We start from the raw sequence: 23978 nt of genomic DNA, 5'->3' as shown, positions 1-23978 counted from the left end.
TGTTTTTGATATAAAAATATCAGATAAACTTCCTCAAATAAGAATATGCTCTTGGGAAGTATTTTAAAGCTTAAGTTTATTCTGAAAGATATAAAGTTTTTTTTTTTTTTTGGTAATGTTATTAAAGGTACATTAGAAACAGATAATATTCACTGACCAGTTGATTTAATATTAACATCAGAATTTTAAAACTGAAAATTCTCTTAGAATTATATATCAAACCAGTGAGAGGAGATTTTTTTATTCTGTCTTTACATCTTCTGTTTTAAAAGTTACAAGCAAATGTGTTTTGACTGCTAATTATAAAAATTCAATACTTTCTTGATTTACTTTCTTGAGGTGTGATATCTATCTTTGAGAAGAAGTAGAAAATTGCTATTCTTTATGCCTCATCTCCACTCTGAAAGCATTATATTCATGACTATGATTATAAAATTATACATGTTGTAGAGAAACAGAAAAACTTTAAATTGATGATCAATACCCATACCCATCTTATGGAGAATAAGAACATTAGGCATTAAAGTGGTCCATTGACACCATTCCTTCCGGAAATTTTCACAAAGTGTGTTCAAAGGATTTATGAAGGTTACTCAGAGACATGCAGGGTTGGAAGATGTGGCAGAGTGGAGGTGAGAGCCAAAGAGGCAAGCAGGTCAAACTCCAGTGCCCTGGATTTTCCTGTTGCTTTGTTTTACATGTTGAACTTTATAAAACAATCTCTTTCCCTTTTAACCTAAAACCATTTTATTTAATCCCAAATCCTTTCATATAAAGGAGAAAATTGACAATGGAGTAGACTGAGATACTTGCTGAGGGTCAAGTCAATAATTAGTAGTGTAGGGCTGACTTTACCCAGTATTGCTACTATACTGCTAACCAATAAGTGGTATTTACTTTGTATATGTGTTTTCTCTGTTGTGGGGATATTTTATGTTTGTTTACTTGCTTGCTTTGTCCCTTTCCTACCATAATTTATTTATTTTAATGCAGTCAGTTATCTTGCAATTTTTGGCCTATATGTAACTTATAATTTTCAAATAAATTTGCTTGCTTGCAAATGCTCACATTAATGCTGGGCTGTTGTTTTAGGATCATTTGGTTCTCTCAAGCTGATACTGAAATATTATTAATTCTAATAAGAAATAAGTAGATGTAGAGGAATTCAGAAACAGTTTCTTCAGATTTTTTTCAAGGTCAAAAAGATAAGTTCTCAAAACTTGAGTGTTTCTGAAGTACTTTCCAACAGTTTTTATTGTTTTTTGATAAGATGTGGTTCTCTAGCATTTGGAAGTCTGAATAACCTTAAGCATTTGGAGTCCAGAGGTAGGCATAGGCTTCCAGAAATGTAAGAAGACTTTAGTTAAATTATTGAGCTAAATTCATTTGAAAAACAAATGGAAATCATGAAAATAAACCCCAAATCTCCTCCCATTTGGATTGGAGAAATACAATGGACCCCAGGAATTAGCCTCCCTGTTTTTGAATAGTTTACTCTTTCAGATAGCTTTTGAGTCAAATAGTTATGTTAAGAATGAATATCTTTTCACATGAAAGACATATTATGCTTGGAGCTATCATATTCCCACAGATTATGTCTTTCTGAGAATGTTTTATTATTATATTAGTTGAGATCTCAATCTTTCCCACTACAGATGCCTAGGTTTAATAAAAATAAATAAATGAATAAACATGTTCAAGATGCGGATAGATATTGCAGTGAGTACAGCGGCCTTATTTTGCGTGTTTGTCTAGAGCCTAGGAAAAAATCATTTATTTCAGTTGTGCTTGCATAGATCTGTATGATAATCTAGATTTCAAGTTCATGAACTCAAATTTATTTAATATAGGGCCTTCCCCAGAAGTTAATACATCTTTATGCTTCAATATGAAATATAATGAAATAAAAAATGGCAGGAAGTTTTGGTTCATTCATTTATTCCTTAAAGAAATGCATATTCAGCATCTACCATGTGTCAAGGTGTTTGGGATATATTAGTGAATAAAATAGACAAATGTTTTGCCCTCATTTTAGTGTTTGTGTGTACAGACAACAACAAATCAATGTATTAAATAAATAAATCATCTAGCATGTCAGAAGGTGAAAAGTGCTATGGAGAAAAGAAAAAACTGAACAGGTTAAGAGGATCTTTAAAATTAAGTACCTCTGAAATTTGTGAGGGTTATAGAATTCAGAGATGACATAGAGTGTGTTATTATTAAGTGACTATGGTTGTTTTGCCATAGGAAGAGAAAAACACAACCTTAACTGTTCTTTCTTAAGATTTCCTTCAGGAGTTGCTTTAAAGTAGATTTCTCATTAGCCATGAAATTGAATGTTTTCCCACTAGGGGATTTGCCCCAAACACTAAATTAGTGCGAGAACCACTAAGATAACTTTGTCATTCTAATGGCAAAAAGGTTTTTAAAGAAAAGGTGTAAGGGGCTGTTTGGATAGAGAGGAGGTTTCCTGTTTTTTTTTTTTTTTTTTTTTTTTCCCCCCTTTGGCAGTAATGGAAGGTAGTATTTAAGAATGTGTCACTGAAGGTAAAACTGTGGTTTAAGATCTTGAGTTCCCAGAAGACCTTAGGAGAATTTGTTGGTTACATTATCATAACCCTTATTTTCCATGAAGAGTGGCTAAACAATAATAAAAATAAATTAAAAGCAAGAAAGAAAATGTAGTTATTGTCATTTGAACACGTAAGTTTCACATGGAAACTGACAACAAAGAACTTTATCAAACTTGACTGCTCCAAGAGCCTGCCTCCATTGCTCTTTGCAAAAATATCATTCTTATGCAAGCAGAAGTCTTGCATAAGACTTTCCTTTGTGAATGCATACTCTGTGATTACAAAATGCTCACTCTTGCTTTAATGCTCTGAAAGATTTTCTCCTGCTGCCTCAATTTCCAAGTTTTATTTTAGCAAAATTCCTATCTTCCAAGCTTACATATTTATTTGTTACTAACTTCATATACTTATTTACTCACTTATTTAAAAATGTGAAATGAAGTCCTATATGTTTGGCACATTGTGCTCAGTGCTTACAAAAACTTTCTAGTTAAAAAATTTCATATGAAAGAAAAGTGGTAAAGTGATACCACTAGTCTGAGTACCTGATTTGAGAGCCATGGTTTAGTTCTTTCTGGGTTATAGCTGTATAGAGATAAGAAGAGATGGAAGACACGCAGGATATGGGTAGAAGTATCACTATATATTTCTGATACACCAGATACATCAGAAAACAGGGAGAGGTATCTGTATGAATTCAGTTAAGTGCTACACATGTGATGATGTACATAATGAAGACAAGGAGAAAAAGTTAAATGTTTTTGCTTGTAGTCCTTTTAATAAGAAAGAGACATTTTTAATATATTTCAGAATGATTTCAACACAGTGGTTCACATTTATACAAAGTTAATACTAAATTACATTAATGGTAATAATCCTTTACATTTATGTATTTAATAAGTTTGTGAAGTCCTTGATTAGTTATTTTTAAAGTTCTTTCATAAAGAAAATTATTTTGTATAGATTATATTTTTAGAATTTGGTAAATAAATTGTACCATTATAGATTGTATTTAATCTACATTTTTTAAAAAGATGCTTCATATATATTTAGCTTACTGATTTGCTGTACCTGGTTTGCTGCAAACCTATTTTTTATATAAAGATTTTCCTATTTTACAGATTGATAACGCAGTTAATGAATATATTTTTAATTCTAAATGTTAAAAAAATCATATTAAAATCATTCTTGCATTTACATACACTGAGCTCGGTACAGTACACCATATATGTAATTATCTCATATGTGCTTGTGGATGTCTTGTTTCTAATAATTTTATCACATATTAGAAATATGTGTTTTAGTTTCTATAGAATAATTGTTAAATTTCATATAATATCTTTCTGGGAGAAATGTGAGTAATTAAGCAGCACAAAGCTACCTATTTAATTAGCCTACTTGTATCCACAGAAGAATCTTGAGTTGTAAAAAGTCAGAGGGAGCTTGCCTTTAGTTAATTGAATCAGAGGATTTTTTACCTTTTTACATTTCTCTCTACTCATTTGATTTAGGTGTAGTCATTCTAAATGACTCACTAAAAAATTCCAGACTATATACTTTTGTATAAGTAATATTTTGTTGAAGTCTCTCTATGGTCAAATCTAGGGCCAATATCTAACTTATTTTGTTACCAGAAAAGCATGAATATGTTTTTTTGATAAAGACGTATTCAAATATGAAAATAGATTTCATTGATCTTTAAGAGTAAGGGATTTAATATTTTGACCTCTACTGAATAGTTTAAAATGTAGTTTGAGAGCTGCTTAATCTATTTTGTGGATATTGGTAAATCACATGGCTTACATATAGATCCTTCTGTCCCCAGTTAATTGTAGTGTTTATGAAGGTGAACTTTACCTGTTTCAGCTTAATATTTCTTTTGAAAGGGCAGTCCTAATTTAGAAGCAATTGAATAAAAAGCATCATGCTTTTAATTACTTTATAAAATTAACCCAATTCTTTCCCCCTTTGAATACTCTAAATTAGATTAAACTTTTTGGGGAGAAACAAAGCCGAGGGGAGTTGCTAGTGGAGAAGTGTTTTGAAGCCCAATGTAAGTTACTAATCCTTTTATGGAATAAAGGAAACTAGGAAAAACAGTAGCTGCCATTTCAGCTCCATAACTCCAGTAGCTCCTAGTGAGATCATTTTGAGACTGCTGAGTAGAAATAGTTTAAAGGTCTATTGTAAAAGAAACAATAATTTTATTCATTAATTAGATTCGTCAGAGACTGCTTTGATTTTGCAAAGTGAATAACCTTTTATTCCCTGGTTATAGTTAAATCCTTAAGCTCATTTGATATCCTGTGCCCCATTAGATTTCACTTTAAGGTTTCACCTTTGCAAATGCATTATACCAGGCCAATCCCTTTAATGTTTTCCTTTCCCTCTCACTTTAATAAAAAAGCGGGGTAACTTTTCTTAAAATGAACACAAGACAGGGAGAACATAAATTGCAGAATTGAATGCACAAGTAATAGAATGAGCAACATTTTGTTTGTGTTTCCTACCTCAACTCGAATAGATGATGAAGACTGCTTTTTTTTCCCCTTACCAATGATTTTTTTGTGTTGTAAAATACTGGATTTTTTTGGAGATTATTTTCAGTTTTGCTACTTTTTAGTTGAGATTGATTCAAAGGCAAAATTTATGCCAGCATTTGGGATTTTGCTGTCTAGCATCTATCAATTCACACTTGATTAATTTGGAATTTTTGAAAATTTTGGTGTAGTATTGAACTTTTTTGGCCCAGTGGAAAAGAGTATATGAAACAAATAGTGTAAAAAACCATATATGAGAAGTATACATACATAGAGATCAAGCAGTTTTCAAAGTCTTAAAAATAGTTGAAAACATTCTTTTTTGTTGTTGAAAGCATTCTTTTTCAATCACTTTGATATGACAGTTTCAACTTATTTATTAATCATAACATTTATGTTCCTAAGAAATATTTTAGATTTTAGCATGTTTCAGGTTACAGTTGCTTAAAAGTAACTAATTTTAATTATAATTTTAAATGTAATACATTTGCATACATTTTAACTAAATAGTTCAGTGTGCAAAAAATGGGAATTGTCTGCTCCCACCTTCCCCATCCAAGATACCCAGTCACCAAGGGCAAGTATTTTGAACTTTATAAGCTTTTTCTTTGGATATTTCTAGCTATGTATCTAAATACTCCATTGATATTTTTATTTCTTGACCTTTCAATTTTAGGCTGCATATAGCTAGGAATGTCCCAGAGTAGAAGCTCTTTTAACAATGCATTCATACATATTAAAACATGCTTCTATACCTTCCATTATCCCACTGGAATCTTACTATAATTTTGGTTAAAATATTATTTGGTGATTACATTATTATAAGTATGAAATTTATTTATATCTGAGTTAAATGCCATATGCTATGAATATAATTGCTTTCTTGTGCAATGGATTTTATATGGAGGGGATGATAAATTATGTCTTTAATTTGTATATACCTATCTCTCCAAATTCTCCAGAAATGCTATAAAATTCCCTCAGTACTTAAATATCAGATAATCTTTTAGATTCTTTTGTTTTGTTTTGTTTTCTCTTTTCACTGCCAGCATCTTACTCTGTTCTGCAGCAGCTGAGCTGCAGGTCAGAGAAATAGTTATCAATCCCAGGATTTCCTTTCACCATCATCTGGAGATTTCCTGTGTGTTCTCTTTTGTTCAGTTTATCTTTTATGTGTATCTTTATCCTCTTTCTAGGTTTTTCCTTAATTTTAGGTGAATGTGTTGTCCAGAAACAAAGGAGAAAGGGGTTTGTCTTGGGAGTCACATTTTTGAGGTCATAGAATTCTGAAAAACATTGTTGAACATTGTATTTTGACTGAAGATCTAATTCTAGTTCAGAAATGTTTATTTGTCAAAAGTTGAAGATTTCATTTCTTCTAGCTCCCAAGGTTGCTCTTGAAAAATCTGACATTCTGATCCTAAATCTAGCTCTGTGTAATGTGACCTGTTGTGCTTATTTATCTTTCTAGAAGATTTTAGGATTTTTCTCTTTATCTTTGGTATTCTGAAATTTCAGGATGATACAACCTATGTGCTGCTCCACACAAAACAAAACAAAAACACATTTCACTGAGCTGAGTACTCACTGGGCCATTTTCCACTCTAAAATGTGTGTGTTTTTAAAAATACATCTTTTTAAATATACATATATATGTTATCTTTCAGTTTGGGGACATACTTTGATACTATTTCTTTCTCTATTTTGTTGTTCTAAAACTTAATTAAATCAGTGTCTTACCTTTATTATATTTTCCTATTTATTTTCTATATCTTTGTGATCTTTTTCCTGCTGTCTAATTTTTTTCTCAATTTAATATTCCAGGTTTTCTTTTGGATATTTTTATGTCTGCTATCATATATTTAACTCATAAGAGGTTTTTTTATTCTTAATGTACCCTTTTAATACCTCTCTGAGGAATAAAAAAGATTTTTTTCTGAATTATTATTCTTTTCCTATATACTCTTCTTCTCAGATCCTATTTTCTGTTTGTTATTTTTGTTCAATGTTTTTAATTTATAGGATTGTTTTATGTGTGGTGCTTGTTGACCATCAATTCAGTTTTAAAGCAGAACTAAAACGTTGCTTTAATGATCAGAATAAAAGAGTTCACTGGATGCTCAGTGTACCAGGGTCAGTGTGAGAATAATATGTGTCCCTCACAGTAGGAAGAATCTAATCAGGGATTCTTAAAAATGAATGTTTGTGATCACTTATCTGGGACTAATTTGCACAAAGCAGGATCTTCTAATCTCTTGCAGAAAGATGTAAAATGGGCTGGAAATGCCACTTTTGACTCTGCAGGTTTTCGTGTTAAAACATTTGTTTTTATTTTTATTTACCTCTGTCACCTTTGGTGACCCAGAAATAACAGCCTCTTGTACTTCCCAATTGCATAAAGTTAATGTGTGTTGAGGGAAGGAAGGGGTATGTTTAGGACTGGGGGAATGATTAGAAATATCTGAGAAGTGATCTATTCCATCTTTTAACAAATCTTTATTTTCAGTCTTATCCCATGTGCTCTCCATGTTGCTCTACTGATAACTCCAATTCCTGAACAATTCATTGGTGTCTAAGGAGGGACATGACTTTCTTCCTGTGAAGACACTTTAGCATTGGCTTTGTTTGCAGTGCTATGTCAGTTATCAAGTATCCATCTACTTTTCTTTTACCAAAAAATTTCCTGACATCTCTCATCCACTGTGTTTTCTTCTCATTCTCTTCTGTATATGTAATTCTTAAAAATTAATTTACTCATTATTTTATTTATTTACTTTTTTACATGTCATTTTAATACAGTTTTGAGAGGCATCAGAGGGAAACCATGTTCAACCAGAAGTCATGTAGAATAATTTTAATTTGTAAAACAATTCGGTAATTCAAAATTTTGATTATTGTAGTGAATTCACATTAATAACTTTATGTTAGCTGAAATTGTGAAATGTTCTTATGAGAAATAATTACTTGCTAACAACAGAATTCAAATCAGATCTTTTACTGGAATAAAGATGATTTAAAAAATACGTATAGGGGCGCCTGGGTGACTCTGTGGGGAAAACCTCTGCCTTCAGCTCAGGTCATGATCCCAGGGTCCTGGGATTGGGCCCCACATCAGGCTCTCTGCTCGGTGGTGAGCCTGCTTCCCCTTCTCTCTGTCTGCCTCTCTGCCTACTGGTGATCTCTCTGTCAAATAAATAAATAAAATATTAAAAAAAATACGTATATTTATATACTGATTGAATTCCTTCATCAGGAAAAACGTATCACCAGTCCTACCAGAGTGTTCAATTGATTTTCTAAAGTACTAAGTTCCAAATGTTAAAAGTGTATGGATGAGGGGCACCTGGGTGGCTCAGTGGGTTAAAGCCTCTGCCTTCGGCTCAGGTCATGATCTCAGGGTCCTGGGATCGAGCCCCGCATCGGGCTCTCTGCTCAGCAGCTAGTCTGCTTCCTCCCTTCTCTCTCTCTGCCTGCCTCTCTGCCTACTTGTGATCTGTCAAATAAATAAATAAAATCTTAAAAAAAAAAGTGTATGGGTGAGACATCCTATGAAATATTGGAATCTGTTGTTTCTAGAAAAACTGCCACTGTTGTTGTCCATGTTTCAGACATCACTAATGCTTATAAAAATGTTGATATCATTGGCCAATATAAATTGTCCTGCTCAAATATATGAAATTCAGTGACCATATTCATATGTAGCATTAAATTTCTATAATTGAGCTAGAGATAAGAGTGTACTATTGAAATGGGGGTAAACTCTGGAAGGAGATGAATTCAAGTCAATTCAAGGTAATATTGTTGACTATTTCATATTACAAATGAGAGCAGAAACATCCAAAGGAATGTAGATTTATGGGAATGTAGGTTTATGAGATATATGAAAAAGAAGTTTGGAAGAGACAACTGTTTTTGTTTCAGATGCATTAACCTTGAGGATCTTTGGAAATGTTAAATAATAACCTGTAATCTGCAATCTTTTGAAATATTAAATAGCAATCAGCAATCTGATGAGGACTGGACCTCATCAAAAAGGTTTGGTTAAAGTATATAGAATTGATTGAATTAGTTAAGCTTTACACACAGGAAGACTCCCGTATCACAGGTGCTTAACTTTTTTCACTTGTGAAAGAAGCATAGTGGAAGCCAACTTAGGCTGAATTGAACACTAAAAAGTCATTCATCCAGACTTATTTCAGATATTCATTCTGCCATTCCAAGGTGTGGCACCCCTTCCATAGGATTCAATATTTCTAGTGTAAATGTTCCATCACAATGGTGTATCCAGTAGCAAAATGGAAGAAGACATAACTCCTCCCTTTTAAGGAGACTTAGCCAAATTTTCACCCCATTCTGTTTATATCTCTTTCACAAGAATTTAGTTGTATCTCACCAGGTTACCAGGATGCCTTGGAAATATTATCTTTTACTCTGTATGGTAACATGGAAAGCTAAAAACAAAACAAAAAAAAATGACTTTTTATATTTAAATAGATAAAGGGAATGGAAGATTGAGTATGCATCTCACAGTTCTATGTTAAGTCACTGGCATATAGATTGCATTTCGAAATGTGGATATGTATAAATCACAGCATGTATATTAAAAAAGCCTTATTTTGAAGTCAGATTTTTGTGTGTTGAGCAATGAATGGCAGATGAGGAACTAAAGAGAAACAGAAAAATCCTTCAAAAAGCTTGGATAAGAGGGGCGCCTGGGTGGCTCAGTGGGTTAAAGCCTCTGTCTTCAGCTCAGGTCATGATCTCAGGGTCCTGGGATCTAGCCCCGCATTGGGCTTTCTGCTCGGCAAGGAGCCTGCTTCCTCCTCTCTCTCTGCCTGCCCCTCTGCCTACCTGTGATCTCTGTCTAATAAATAAATAAAATCTTAAAAAAAAAAAAAGCTTGGATGAGAGATAAGAAAGAAGATAGGACAGTAGTCCAAAAATACAGGGTTTGTGAAGAATGAAGCTAACTCAGTAAAAGGTGACTCAGAAATGGAGGATGTGTTGAGGCTGAGGACCAATTAAAATTTATTAAGTGATGCTATCTATTAATGTATTGAATGCTTTTATATGCACTAAGCCTTTTCTGTAGGTGTAATAATCTCCATTTTATAAATGAATAAACTTAGGTCTGAAAGATTAAATGACTTAAATTGAGACCCGGAGTTGCTAAATACTAGATCTAAGAGTTTTATTCGTAAGAGACCCTATGTCAACTCATAATCACAGTTTACCTATTTCTTCTTAATTATTCAGGATCTCCCTAGAGAGAGATGCACCTAGGCATCTGGGTGGCTCAGCAGGTTAAGTGGACCACCTCTTGGTTTCAGCCCAGGTCATGATCTCAGGGTCCTGATCTCAGAATCAAGAGATTGAGCCCCTCTTTGGTCTCTGTGCTCAGCACAGAGTCTGCTTGAGGTTCTTTCTCTTTCTCTTTTTCCCTCCCCTGCTGCCTCTGCTCTCTGTCTCTCTAAAAATAAATAAGCAACAAGTCTTTAAAAAAAAATAGGCAGGATTTCTACTCTGAACCACCATTCAACTTAATACTTGCATTTTTAGTTAGGAAGGTAAGAAGCTCAGTGAAGGGGAATGGATAGGTTTAGTCAGAATGGAGAATGAATAAGTTTTTCGTGGAAAAAGAAACTTCCTAAAGATGAGAAATTTCAAAACAGTTTTACCAGTGCCAAAGGTGCCAAAGGTACATGTTCTAATTATGTTTCCAAAGCAGAAGCTGATGATCATATTTTAAAAAAATTAATACTACTAATTCTCTTGAACTATAAATATTTCCTTAAGGGAAATAGTAGTTGTGTTTTACATTTCATTATTTTTGGTTTCATTTGGTCTCTTGTTTAAAAATTTAAATAAAGAACAATTATGATAACTGTGATAATGTTATAATTAGAATTAATTTTGTTTATATGAAAATGATACCATAAATGTCCATTGAGATGGTGACTACACTTTTATTTTTATTCATTTATTTATTTTTTAAAGATTTTATTTATTTATTTGACAGAGAGAGATCACAAGTAGATGGAGAGGCAGGCAGAGAGAGAGGAGGAAGCGGGCTCCCTGCTGAGTAGAGAGCCTGATGAGGGGCTCAATCCCAGGACCCTGAGATCCTGACCTGAGCCGAAGGCAGAAGCTTAACCCACTGAGCCATCCAGGCACCCTGGTGACTACATTTTTAGATGATTTTGTCCTTTAGAACCGTGCTTTGCTGTAGAGGTTCAAATAAGTTTATAGAATAGAAAAAGGGTATGATTACTTTTTAGGGAGGGACCAATAGTTTATTTCCTAAAAAGTCTTCATTTAAGTGGATTTTTCTAGGTTGCTGAATAACCTGATTCTCTGAATGTATTGAAATTATTTCTGTTTGTCTAGTATCATTTCATATTGACCAACAGTATAAGACTGATGCATATGAGCAGAATGTATTTAACCACAATAGTGAGTAACTTCAAAGAGACCAGAGTCGTAAAAACCTGTATGACTAGAAAAATCTTTATTTCATGTAGTTAAGCCTTCTCTGGGACCAGCTGGTAGGTGTTCCTGAAATAAGACATAAGACAACTTGATTTAATTTAATCTTATAGTATTACTAAAATTGTTTAATTCATCTCTCATCTCATGGTGGTCTTCTCTGAAGAATAGGCTATTATTTGTGGCACACTGTTACATAAATGTGTGTAATTGTCCAGGCCCTTAACATGTATTAATGTAATGAGATCTTTTTTTGTTTACCCTTTAATGCAGCATTTTAAGGTTAATAATATTATTCTCATTTTACACATGAGAAAACTGAGGTTACAAATTATTATGAATTGTCCAAGGGTTATAAGTGATTCAGTCAGAATCGTAACCAAGGCCGTTTCCACAGCCCAAAATGTAAAGGACTCTGTATAATATTGTCTGTAGGATGCATGTATTAGTGCTTCAGGCTGCTGCAACAAGTTACCAGACACTTACTGGCTTAAAACGATGTATGTTTGTTCTCTCAAAGGTGTGGAGGCCAGAAATCCAAAATCAAGTGTTGGCTTCTGCCAAAGCCTCTAAGGAAGAATTCTTTGCCTTTTCTAGCTTCTGGTGGCTAACAGTTTTCCTTGGCATATCACAGTGTAACTCCAGTTGCTTCCTCTGTCTTGGCAGTCCTTCTTTCTTGTATGTGAGTGTCTCTTTTTTTCTGTGGCTTATAAGGAAAGTTGTTATTGGATGTAGGACCCACCTTAATCCAGCATGGTCTCTAGAGATTCTTAACTACATTTGTAAAATCCTTATTCCAAATAAGTTCGCATTCTGAGGTTCTGGGTGGGAAGATTTTTGGAACATCACTTTTCAACCCATTACATTGGGCATGGCCAAATTTTTAAAATGCTAAAAAAATTTGAAATATAACAAAAGTACAGAAAAATATATAATACATAATGTACAATATAATTAGTAATTATAAAGTGATCACTTAGGTAGCCACCACCCATATCAAGATATAGAACACTCCCAGCAATCTGAAAGTACACTGTTTCCTTTAATGATTTTCTCCGTGTTCATTAGAATTGTTCTGACTTACAGTGAATCACTTCCTTACTCTTCTTTAAAATTTTGCTTTTCATGTAGTGAGATAATGGTATTATATATTTTTTTAATTTATATAAATGAAACATTATCACATATTTTAGTTTGTGTAATGCTTCTTTCAGTTAATACTGTATAGGAATCATAGATATTATTGAGAGTGGCTGTGCTTAATTTGTTTTCTTTACAACTTGTAAATTTTATTTTTATTGCATATGTTTGTTATATTTTTGTGTCTATCAAAAACACTATTGTTATGAACATTTTTGTATATTTGTCCTCATGTAACTGCACAGTTTTATGTGAGATATATGCTTACTAGATGATAACATATTTTCAAAGCAGCTGTAGCAATATATCTCTCATCAGCAGTTTATTTGAGTTCCGTTGCTCTCACATATTTAATAATCCATGACATTGACCGAAATTTTAATTATCTGATAATTTCATAGGTGTGCAGCAAATTCCATGACAGTTTTCACTTAAGTATCTCTAATTACCAATGAGTATCATAAATTTATTGGATTTGTACTTTTATGAACTGCCAGTTCAGTTCTTTTTCCCGTTTTCCAATTTATCTTTTCTTGTTATATCTTTTTTTTTTTTAATTATTCTGGGTAGGAGTCCAGAATATTTAAATAAAATTTTTATTTTATGTTATGTAAATATTTCCTTTCATATAATGGTTGTCTTGTTCTCCTTCTGTATATGTTTTGATGAGCAAGAGTTTTTTTTTTTTTTTTTTAAGATTTTATTTATTTATTTGACACAAGTAGATCACAAGTAGGCAGAGAGGCAGACAGAGAGAGGAAGGAAAGCAGGCTCCCCGCTGAGAAGAGAGCCTGATGCTAGCCTTGATCCCAGGACCCTGGGATCATGACTTGAGCCGAAGGCAGAGGCTTTAACCCGGTGAGCCACCCAGGCGTCCCGAGCAAGAGTTCTTTTAACATCAGTTCAGTCCATCTTTTTTTTTAAGATTAGTGCTTTTAGGGGTACCCCGTTTCAGGCTCTCTGCTCGGTGGGGAGCCTGCTTCCCTTCCTCTCTCTCTGCCTGCCTGTGATCTCTGTCTGTCAAATAACTAACTAAATAAATAAAGATTAGTGCTTAAAAAACTTCCTATTCTTTCCTAAAAGTGCTACTGTTTGTAATTCCTTTTGTCTGTGTTTCTCTGACCAACCAAACCTTCTCTGATTGACACTTCCTTTTTTAGAGATGGTGGTATTTTAATCAAGTCTTACTTATTGCGAGCAATTCTGTCACTTTTGGCGTGTTGTACATTTCTTGTATATTGATTTTTCTAGGTTAACTTGGAGGCAGATCTTAATTTGCTCATTTTCATCTTCTTGGGAGATTTGTTTACAGTGGGCCTTCGCTATCTAGTAAGTATGGATAAAAATGGGCTGGGTTTGAAACTGGTTTTACTTTGATAGTGTTTTTTGGATAGAGAATCTCCTCAGCTGATTTCAGTGTTGGTCCTACTTCATGTTAGGTTAGGTATCTGACTACATGCCTCTTTACCAGATATTTTATATATGACATTTCAATTATCTCTTGAAAACTACAAATATATATTTATATATAATTATAATCATATTACTAATGAAAATTATGAGATTGAATGGCATTAATATACTCAAGGACGCATTAGGAAATTATGAGTTAAAATATGTGCTTAACTTTCATTTTTTTAGACTCCTTTGATGTCTCTCCTTAAATGCATTTTCAAACTTTAAAGTTACAAATTCACATATTTTTTATGACATTGCCAATTTAAAAATAAGTGAAAGAGCCCTGCTCTAATTTAAACTACTTCCAAATTTCTCCCTATGAGCATTCATCCCTTATCCATATTCAAGTAAAATTATTTGCATTTATAATCTTTTTAAAAGTTATTCCTGTTGTTTTACATGTTAGTTAATGTATTTTCTTTTTCTTTGAGGAATTTTTGGGTGAGTCATAGGGAGTCTTTCGAGGACAACTTGCTTAGCAAATAGACTTTCTTCCTTGTTTGTTTTTTAGCAAGTATTTTAGATCAGTGAAATAAGGGCAAGATAGGCAAAACAAGAAAAAAGATCCAATTAGAGAAGTTCACTTACCATTTGTCGGCAATAGATTTGACTATGGTTGCCATTTTGAAATTTATTCCTAAGAGGATACTTATTTCCCGTTAAGCTAATACAGTTTTATTTGCTTTAAAACCTTGAAAATCACACTTTGATGTTTGTAATGGGATAAGTTCCAACCTTGTATCTCAGGAATTATTCTTTGAAAACAGACAGTAATTCCAGATTCTTCTACTAGGTCCAAATCAATGATGAAGGCTATACCTCTGAGGTTATGGGATAGGCAACGGAAGTCTTAAAAAAAAAAAAAGGGAATATCTATCTTTTGACCCTATTTAACAAAGTGATGAAAATGTAGTAATTAATTGATAAATTTTAAGAAAAAAACTAAAATATAGTGTATAGTTCAATATAGTACTTCAGATAAATATGCTCACAGTTGTGAGATTTTCTAATCCTCATTTGTCTTCTAGCATAAGGCTATGAATAACTTATTATCTGTTTAATTCTTAGAAATTACTATATTATCCATATAATACCTAAATTCTAATGAAAATTTAGTTATTCAAAATAAGACTGAAACTTGACTAGCATTAGCCACTAAGTGGTAAGCAGTATTCTGCACATGCTCTTACCTATGGTTGCTTTTTAGTATTATTTCTTATTTTGAAAATTTTTAGTAGTTCCTAGGTTTTAAATTTAATTCTTTCATAAGTTTCTTGTACTTTATAATTATAATCACTTGTCTTTCAGAAGAACAATACAAAAGGTGGCTATTATATGCTAGTCTCTCAGATGGATTATGTTCTATCATGCTGCTGTAGTCCAAACACAAATACACTGTCTTACTAGTTGATATAGATTGAAATCTAAGTAATCTATATTGTCATTCTGGGTGTTGGGGTTTTCCCTGAAAATCATGCTTTTCAATTTCCTTTGAGTCTCTTTGGCTCAATCTCCTTCTGTTGTAATTATTAGAAGTCCATAGAGACTGGAATTTCTCAAAATGTAGACAGTTTTATTCAGAACATGAGCCCTCAGGCATTTCTTTTCATTTTTACTTAGCTTGAGATATATAGATACACCTTTGACTTTAATGTGCTTATTACAGAGCCTGAACGCAGAGTATGCTTCCTTGTGCTTTGAGATACAGGTGGCAAGAATTCTTGATCTGCCAAGGAATTTTATTTGCTTCTAAATTCTGACTGTACCATTTTATGACTTTGTTATATTAAGATTTTAATAGTGCAAATAAGGGTCAAGGCTTCTTTGTTGATGAAATATTAAATCACTCTTTAGTCTTCTTACATCTGACAGTTATTTTCTACTTCATCTGTAAAAGCGGAAGTGTGTGAGCTTTCATCCAGTGGAGTAGTTGGAATTTATTCATATGAGTTCAGATCCATTGAAACCTGCCAACCATATAAAAACAGTTGCCAGTGTGGGAGAAGTCTTCCTTGTGTTGTGATAGAAAGGGTTTCACTGTTTAGATGTGAACTTAAAATAAAAATGTATTCCTCCATTTAAAAAAAAAACAAAAAAAAAAGCCTGTGCCTGCTTTTCCCAGATGGCTTTCTACAGGAATGAGGAACAAAGTGGATTTATTTGATAACATCTTAAATCTTAAATTATTTTTCAATTCATATGTGTATGTGCTTACATATATTTTATATATGTATGTGTATGTGTGTGTGAGAGAGAAAATGTCTTGATTTAATGTCAGCTTTAAATTGGACACAGAATTTAGTTGGACTTGTTTTTGACCAACTAGGCAAGCAAGCAAAGACTTTTTTTTTTTTTTTGAAATGTATTCATTTGATTTTTGAACCATGACTGATACTTTGGCATTTGGATTTAAAGAGTATCCAAAATGATCTGAATTTTTATCAGTGAGTGTTTCTTGACACTAGTATGGTTTTTCTCTGCTACCTAGGTTCTTTTGTTAGTGATGGTGTTTTCATTCTAATCACCTGTAGCAGCAAAGATGGATTCAGATTTAAAAAAACATCAAAATCCTGGCTCAGAGCTCCTCTGGCCAAGGGCCTGGGAGTTGAAGGAGCCAAGATTTCTTAGGCATGACTGGAAAGAGAAGTCCCAATGGTGCTGGAATGGTGCTACAGTGCCAGAAGATGGCTCATGAGTGAGGTGTAGAAGAATGATAGGGAAGACATCTATTATTTGCTTGAAAGTATTCAAGCCAGATCCTGGGGAGAATCATGAGAACTCTGATTCCTGAACAGTTACAGAAGCAGACTCTGAATGAGCTGAAATGCACATGCTTCAGCATATTTTGGTAAAAAAACTGGTCTTCTTCTTCTCCATAAACCCCTCTTCCTTTTTTCTTCCTGAGGCCAGTTGTTGCTATTATTTCATCCTTGTTCTATGCTCTAGGAGTTATGGTACTTATACTAGAAAGCCCTCTAAAGTCTCAAAACCCAACCCAAAAGGAAGGGGGTGGGTATCTTTCCACCGATAAAGAAGGGACACCAAAACTTGGGGAAGAGTGATTGAAAGATGTGGATTGTTTTACACACTTACTTTGGAAGGCAGGAGAATACTTAGCAATTCTTAACATCCCTATTGTGCATGAATTGCAAGAGTGAACTGTAGAGGGCTTCCTGGAAATCTGAACATGACTCATGGTGGATAGTCTCTCTCGCTTAACCTTTGACCATGCAGATATTTAAAAAAAAAAAAAAAAGGTTAAAATCCTGTTTATTTTGCCTCTTCCGTGTTTCCCAGTCATTTATTCCCCTTCCATTCATCCTGTCACTGCCCTAATTCAGGTCTTCAGTCCCTAATATCCAGATTTTTGCAGTTTCTGTCTGGTTGTTTAGTTCTCCAGTTTCTCATTTTAAATGTTACTTTCAGTATTATTTTTCAGAAATACAATTCTCATCCCATTATTTTTCCTCCTATAAATCTTCCATGGCTCTTTGGTTTTAAAGTTCCAAATTCCTTAGAAAATGCACAGCTTAAGAGAGTAGCCACAGCCATATTCAGGTCTTTACATTTAAATGTAAACTTAATTAAAAGTAAATAAAATAAATAAGTTCATCAATCACAGCTTCATTTCATGTATTCAAAAGCTACTGTGGCTAGTGACTACTGAATTGGATAGCACCAATTTAAAATATTTCTATCATCACACAGTTTTATTGGATAACTCTGCCTTAGAATCTTGTACAGGCCCTTCCACAACATGTTCCAGCTTACGTTTCCAGCATTATGGATTCAGTCATGGGGATATACTTATTGTTGAAAGCATCAGCCATTCAATCATCAAACATTCATTGAGTAGACTAAGTATCATTCTTTTGGCAGCACTACTCTGAATTAAGAAAGAACAAAACTGTTCTCATCAAGTTTATATTAGTGGAGAAAATAAACATCCAAAATATTAAACATGTAAAATACACAGTGGTAAGGGGTACTAAGAAGAAAAATAAAAATGATAGTGTCCAGTGAACAATGGGTGGGTTGTTACATGGGGTGTTCAGGAAAGACTTTTTGTTAAGCATTATTGGCCAAGACCTGAATGAAGTGAGGAAATGAGTCATGTACCTCTCTGAGGGAGTTTAAGTCTTTCATTCAATTATCTTCAAGCTTTTGCCCCTCTTATAATGTTTGTGAGAATATAATCTATAAAGGTTACATCATCATTAAGTGGCAGCCTTTATCTTGCTCTAAAGATTTTTGGTCTCAAGCTAGAATGTAATCAGAATCCTAGACTTTTAAAACTAGAAACAACTATAGAAATCATCTAATCTATTTCTTAATTTTAAGGAGGAGATAGCTAAGGTGTAGACAGATTTAACTGATTTAAGTGGCAAAGTGAAAGAGTGGTAAAATGTCAATTAGAACCTGGTCTCCTGGCTTCTACTGTTGTCTTGCATAGGGTTGAGTTTCCTAAGTAATGGGATTAAAATGAGGAAGACCTCTTGAACCTTTAAGAAAAAATTTCTTTAAATATTTAGTTTAGCTTCCTCAGAATTTTGTTGATATTTATGTTTCAAAAGAATCATTGTTTTTCTTTTTACACTGCAAAATCTATTTGATTGTTTAGAGACATATTTGTAATTATTTCTGCATTTAGTTGTCTTTTAAATTTTAGCTTACCAATATTGTAGAATACTTTTAGCATTATAAGCATGATACAGGGGAAGGAGTCAAGATGGCGGAGAAGTAGCAAGCTGAGACTGCTTCAGCTAGCTGGAGATCAGCTAGATAGCTTATCTAAAGATCGCAAACACCTGAAAATCCATCGGCAGATCGAAGAGAAGAAGAACAGCAATTCTGGAAACAGAAAAACAACCACTTTCTGAAAGGTAGGACTGGCGGAGAAGTGAATCCAAAGCGACGGGAAGATAGACCCCGGGGGGAGGGGCCGGCTCCCGGCAAGCGGCGGAGCAACCGCGCACAAAATCAGGACTTTTAAAAGAAGATATTTGCAAACGACATATCAGATAAAGGACTAGTGTCCAGAATCTATAAAGAACTTAGCAAACTCAACACCCAAAGAACAAATAATCCAATCAAGAAATGGGCAGAAGACATGAACAGACATTTCTGCAAAGAAGACATCCAGATGGCGAACAGACACATGAAAAAGTGCTCCATATCACTCGGCATCAGGGAAATACAAATCAAAACCACAATGAGATATCACCTCACACCAGTCAGAATGGCTAAAATCAACAAGTCAGGAAATGACAGATGCTGGCGAGGATGCGGAGAAAGGGGAACCCTCCTACACTGTTGGTGGGAATGCAAGCTGGTGCAGCCACTCTGGAAAACAGCATGGAGGTTCCTCAAAATGTTGAAAATAGAACTGCCCTATGACCCAGCAATTGCACTATTGGGTATTTACCCTAAAGATACAAATGTAGTGATCCAAAGGGACACATGCACCCGAATGTTTATAGCAGCAATGTCCACAATAGCCAAACTATGGAAAGAACCTAGATGTCCATCAACAGATGAATGGATCAAGAAGATGTGGTATATATACACAATGGAATACTATGCAGCCATCAAAAGAAATGAAATCTTGCCATTTGCAACAACGTGGATGGAACTAGAGCATATCATGCTTAGCGAAATAAGTCAAGCAGAGAAAGACAACTATCATATGATCTCCCTGATATGAGGAAGTGGTGATGCAACATGGAGGCTTAAGTGGGTAGAAGAAGAATCAATGAAACAAGATGGGATTGGGAGGGAGACAAACCATAAGTGACTCTTAATCTCACAAAAAAAACTGAGGGTTGCTGGGGGGAGGGGGTTTGGGAGAAGGGGGTGGGATTATGGACATTGGGGAGGGTATGTGATTTGGTGAGTGCTGTGTAGTGTGTAAACCTGGTGATTCACAGACCTGTACCCCTGGGGATAAAAATATATGTTTATAAAAAATAAAAAATCAAAAAAAAAAATATAAGCATGATACATACACGGTGCTTTTGTGTTCACAGAGTGTATTTTCAAAAACCAAAAATTTATTTTGTGTATTCCCAAATAGCATAAATTCATGGATTTTAGTTGATTTATTATGGCCTTATTCTCCAAATGAAATCCTGAGGAATTGTTTCAAGAATTCTCATAGATGGTGGGATAGTAATTTAATTAATTTTCTAGAACATTTTTTAAGAGATTAGAAGCCTTAAACTCATCTTTGGTAGGTAAGAGCTACGTCTTCTCTCCTTGTGGAATACAAGTTCATGGCACATTATTCAAAATTAATATCTTAGTAGTATAATTTTTATTAAGCTGACTATATTGTCAATGAATAGTAAGCTCATAAGTAAATCTTTATTTAATGATTTTGTGAATTTCAGTGATTTCAGTGAATTTCAACAGTGAAACTAAGGATACTGAGAATGTATTTCAAATTAGGTGTTTTGGAGAATTACATCACCGGTATGCCAACATGGGTCAATCCTGGTTTTGCTCCCCTCACAAGAATAATAGCTGATATCTGTTCAAGAACAAGATATCACTGAGAGAATTCTAGAACATGGGGTGAGGCTGAAGCATACCTCTATACCTCAGAGACCAAGACAAACTGCATTAGAAGGATAACAGAAAGAGCTACATATTGACTGCATTGCACTTTCCCAGGATAGCATAGTACCATACACAGTGGTCTTCCTTGAGCCTCTTTTTTTTCCAGTAGGAAAATAGAACTTGCAGGTCTTTGTGGGAGCCCTCACTCTGATCTTGCATCATGAAGATTGCAAGAGAATCTGTGGGGCTCAATCACTGAGAATCTGACTGCCATAGAGAAGAGTGGGAGGGATTTCTAACAACCAGCACTTGTATCTTGGCAGACTGAGTTGATACATGAAGTGCCCAAGTAGTGATCCCAAAGAGCACATCTGCTCATCTGCAGAACCTAATCAGGGGTGCACTCTGACCAGGGAACTTGGAAGGGTGCAGATCTGCCTGATTCAGATCCTCAAAGGAAGAGTTTGCTAGCCTAAAGCCCAGTATGTCTACATAGAGGCTGAGTCATGAGCCATAGCCCCACCCACTATGGAGACTCTCATGTGACTCATAGGGCTATGAGGCAGACAAGCAGAGTTGATTGCCCCCAGAGCAAAACTAGTACCTCATGTTGAGGCTTCCTGTGCTATGCACAGGTGGGAGAATTAATTCATAGAAGGCTGAGAGTGGCCTCAGTCTCCACTGAAACATGGAGCCTGTTTGGGAAATTGAGAGTGGTGTGGAGTGGCTCCTTCCCATCCTGTCCTGGCAAAGAGGCTGAGATATAGCCCCACTTGCTGTGGAGGGTGTCTTCAGTCCCTTGTAACCAGAAGATCTGGCAAAAACACCTGAAAGGTGTGCAGTTTAGTGCTCAAGCCAAAAGAAATGACAGACAAAAACAGCAGTTTATAGAGAAAATCCAGTGGCCTTGTACAGCCAGGGACCTTGGGGTACAAGTCATCCTAAATTAAGACAACAAAGAGCTTCACCAGTTTTAGAGCTACTTCAGCTGCACCCAGGCAAAGAATCTAGTTCATAGCCCTGTTCATTGTTAAATTCAGCATCTAGTCTGTTTAACCAGAGAACTTAATAAGAGCAAACAGGAAGCTACATAGCTGATTCAACAGTGGGACTATGTACAGTGGTTCTTGACCCAGAGTGTAGCCTGTGGCTTCTCCTGTCTGCAGAGCAAAACTGGTGGCCTTATCTGACCCAAGAACTAAGTGTACATTCAGTCCTGATTCAGCAACCTCCCCTCCACCCCCAGCAACAAGCTGTACAGGTTATAGCCCTGGCTTGCTTTCTTTCTAGGGCAGGGAATCTTTCATAGCCCTGTCTACTACTATAGTCCCAGTCCCAGTCTGACCAGAATATTCACAAATACAGAGACCATCCTAAGCCTCACCTGGGTAGGGAACCAAGCCAGCAATCCTATCCAACTATTCTGTCAGTGAGACACCTGCTATCCCTGTACTCAGAGTTCAAACAGTTGCCTAGCCTCAAAATAGATCATGATAGCAGGCCCCAGCTGCCCAAGGACATTATCAGCAGACATACCCAGAAACTCTAATTGAGCTGACTGGTGAGAAACAGTCTCTGCCAAAACAAACCTGTAAAATCTGGAAGAGGAGCCCCATTGCTCAAATGAACAGATAAAAATGTAGGGAATCAGGAATCACAAAAAATCAGGTAAATATGATACCTCTAAATGAAATAAATAAAGCTTCAATAATTAAACCTAAAGAAATGGAGATCTGTGAACCATCAGAGAATAGGGAATAATCCTCTAAAGTAGTTTAATGAATTGTAAGAAAACCTAGATAACTAAATGAAATTAAGAAAACAATGCATGAGGGGCACCTGGGTGGCTCAGTGGGTAAAGCCTCTGCCTTCAGCTGAGGTCATGATCCCAGGGTCCTGGGATTGAGCCCCGCAGGCTCTCTGCTCAGCAGGGAGACTGCTTCCTCCTCTCTCTGTGCCTGCCTCTCTGCCTACTTGTGATCTCTATCAAATAACTAAATCTTAAAAAAAAAAAAAAAGAATGCATGAGTAAAATAAGAAGTTTGACAAGGAAATATAAGCCATTAAAAACAACAGCAACAAAAAGAAATCCTAGAGTTGAAAAATACAACAAGTGAACTACAGAATTCAATAGTGAATTTTAGAAGTGGACTTCTATAATGTAGAAGAAAGAATCAGCCACCTAGAAATATTGGAAATTAACTAGTCAAAGAAGCACAAAGATAAAAGAATGAAAAATAGGGAAGAAGGCCTCCTGGACTTGTAGGATGTAATGAAAATAAATATTTACATTATGGGAATTCCAGAAGAAGAGAGAGTAGGGATGGAAAGTATATTTAAAGCAATATGACTAAAATTTCCCAAATCCAAGGAGAGAGATAGACATGCAGAAGTGTGAGGCCCAAAGACCCCAGATAGATTGAATCTGAATAGGCTGCCCTGAGAAACAGTGTAATTACTTTGTCAAAAGTCGGAGACAAAGAACTTCAAGAGCAGCAAGAGAATAGAGAGAAGTTACATACAAGGGAATATAGGTGGATTCCTCAACATAAACTTCTCATGTCAGGAGAGAATGAGTGACATTCAAAATACTGAAAGAAAATAACTCAATCAATAATTCTATATTCACTGAAGCTTTTCCTCAGAAATGAAGGAAGGATAAAGATTTCCCAAACAAAAGCTGGGAGAATTTATTGGCACCATACCTCTTTTATAAGAAATGTCAAAAGGAGTTATTTGAGTGGAAATAAAATGATGCTAATTAACATCATTAAAACACAAAAAGCACACATTTCATTGGTAATAGTAAATATATGGTCATAGTTAGATTTTGCAGGTAATGGTGGTGCATTAACTCCAAGCAGTAGGTTAATGGAACTGAATGTAGCAAAAGAAATCATAAGTACAATAATCTGTTATTGTTACAGAATATAAAAAACATGTAAATTGTAACAGAAATAACCTAGAATGTGAGGGGAGAAGGAAAAAAAAAAGTGTAATGTCTATAAATTCTATTGAAGTTAGCAGTTTAAAATAATTTTATAACTTTAAGATGTTTTATTTAAGCTTCATGGTAACTATAAGGGAAATTTTGGTAGTAGTTACAGAAAAGAACACAATGAAACAAAGTATACTGATATTAAAAAACATTAAAACACAAAAGAGAAAGCAAGATAAGAAACAGAACAATAGATCTACATAACAACCAGAAAACAATTAACAA

At 34.6% G+C, this 23978-nt stretch overlaps 1 long non-coding RNA gene across 1 annotated transcript in view; it reads left to right on the top strand.

Moving 5' to 3' along the window:
* LOC101688729 overlaps positions 1-19029 on the top strand; it is a 31629-nt gene extending 12600 nt beyond the window's left edge. Inside the window, exon 5 of the long non-coding RNA XR_006603546.1 lies at positions 13991-19029. This is a non-coding gene — a long non-coding RNA (uncharacterized LOC101688729). The remainder of the gene's footprint in view (positions 1-13990) is intronic.
* The last annotated feature ends 4949 nt before the right edge of the window (positions 19030-23978 follow it).

Source organism: Mustela putorius, unplaced genomic scaffold (genome assembly GCF_011764305.1).
Source record: "Mustela putorius furo isolate JIRA1106 unplaced genomic scaffold, ASM1176430v1.1 tig00000083_pilon_pilon_pilon, whole genome shotgun sequence".
NCBI lineage: Eukaryota > Metazoa > Chordata > Mammalia > Carnivora > Mustelidae > Mustela > Mustela putorius.
Note: the sequence above shows the minus strand (reverse complement) of the source record. Positions and strands in the feature narration are given on the sequence as shown.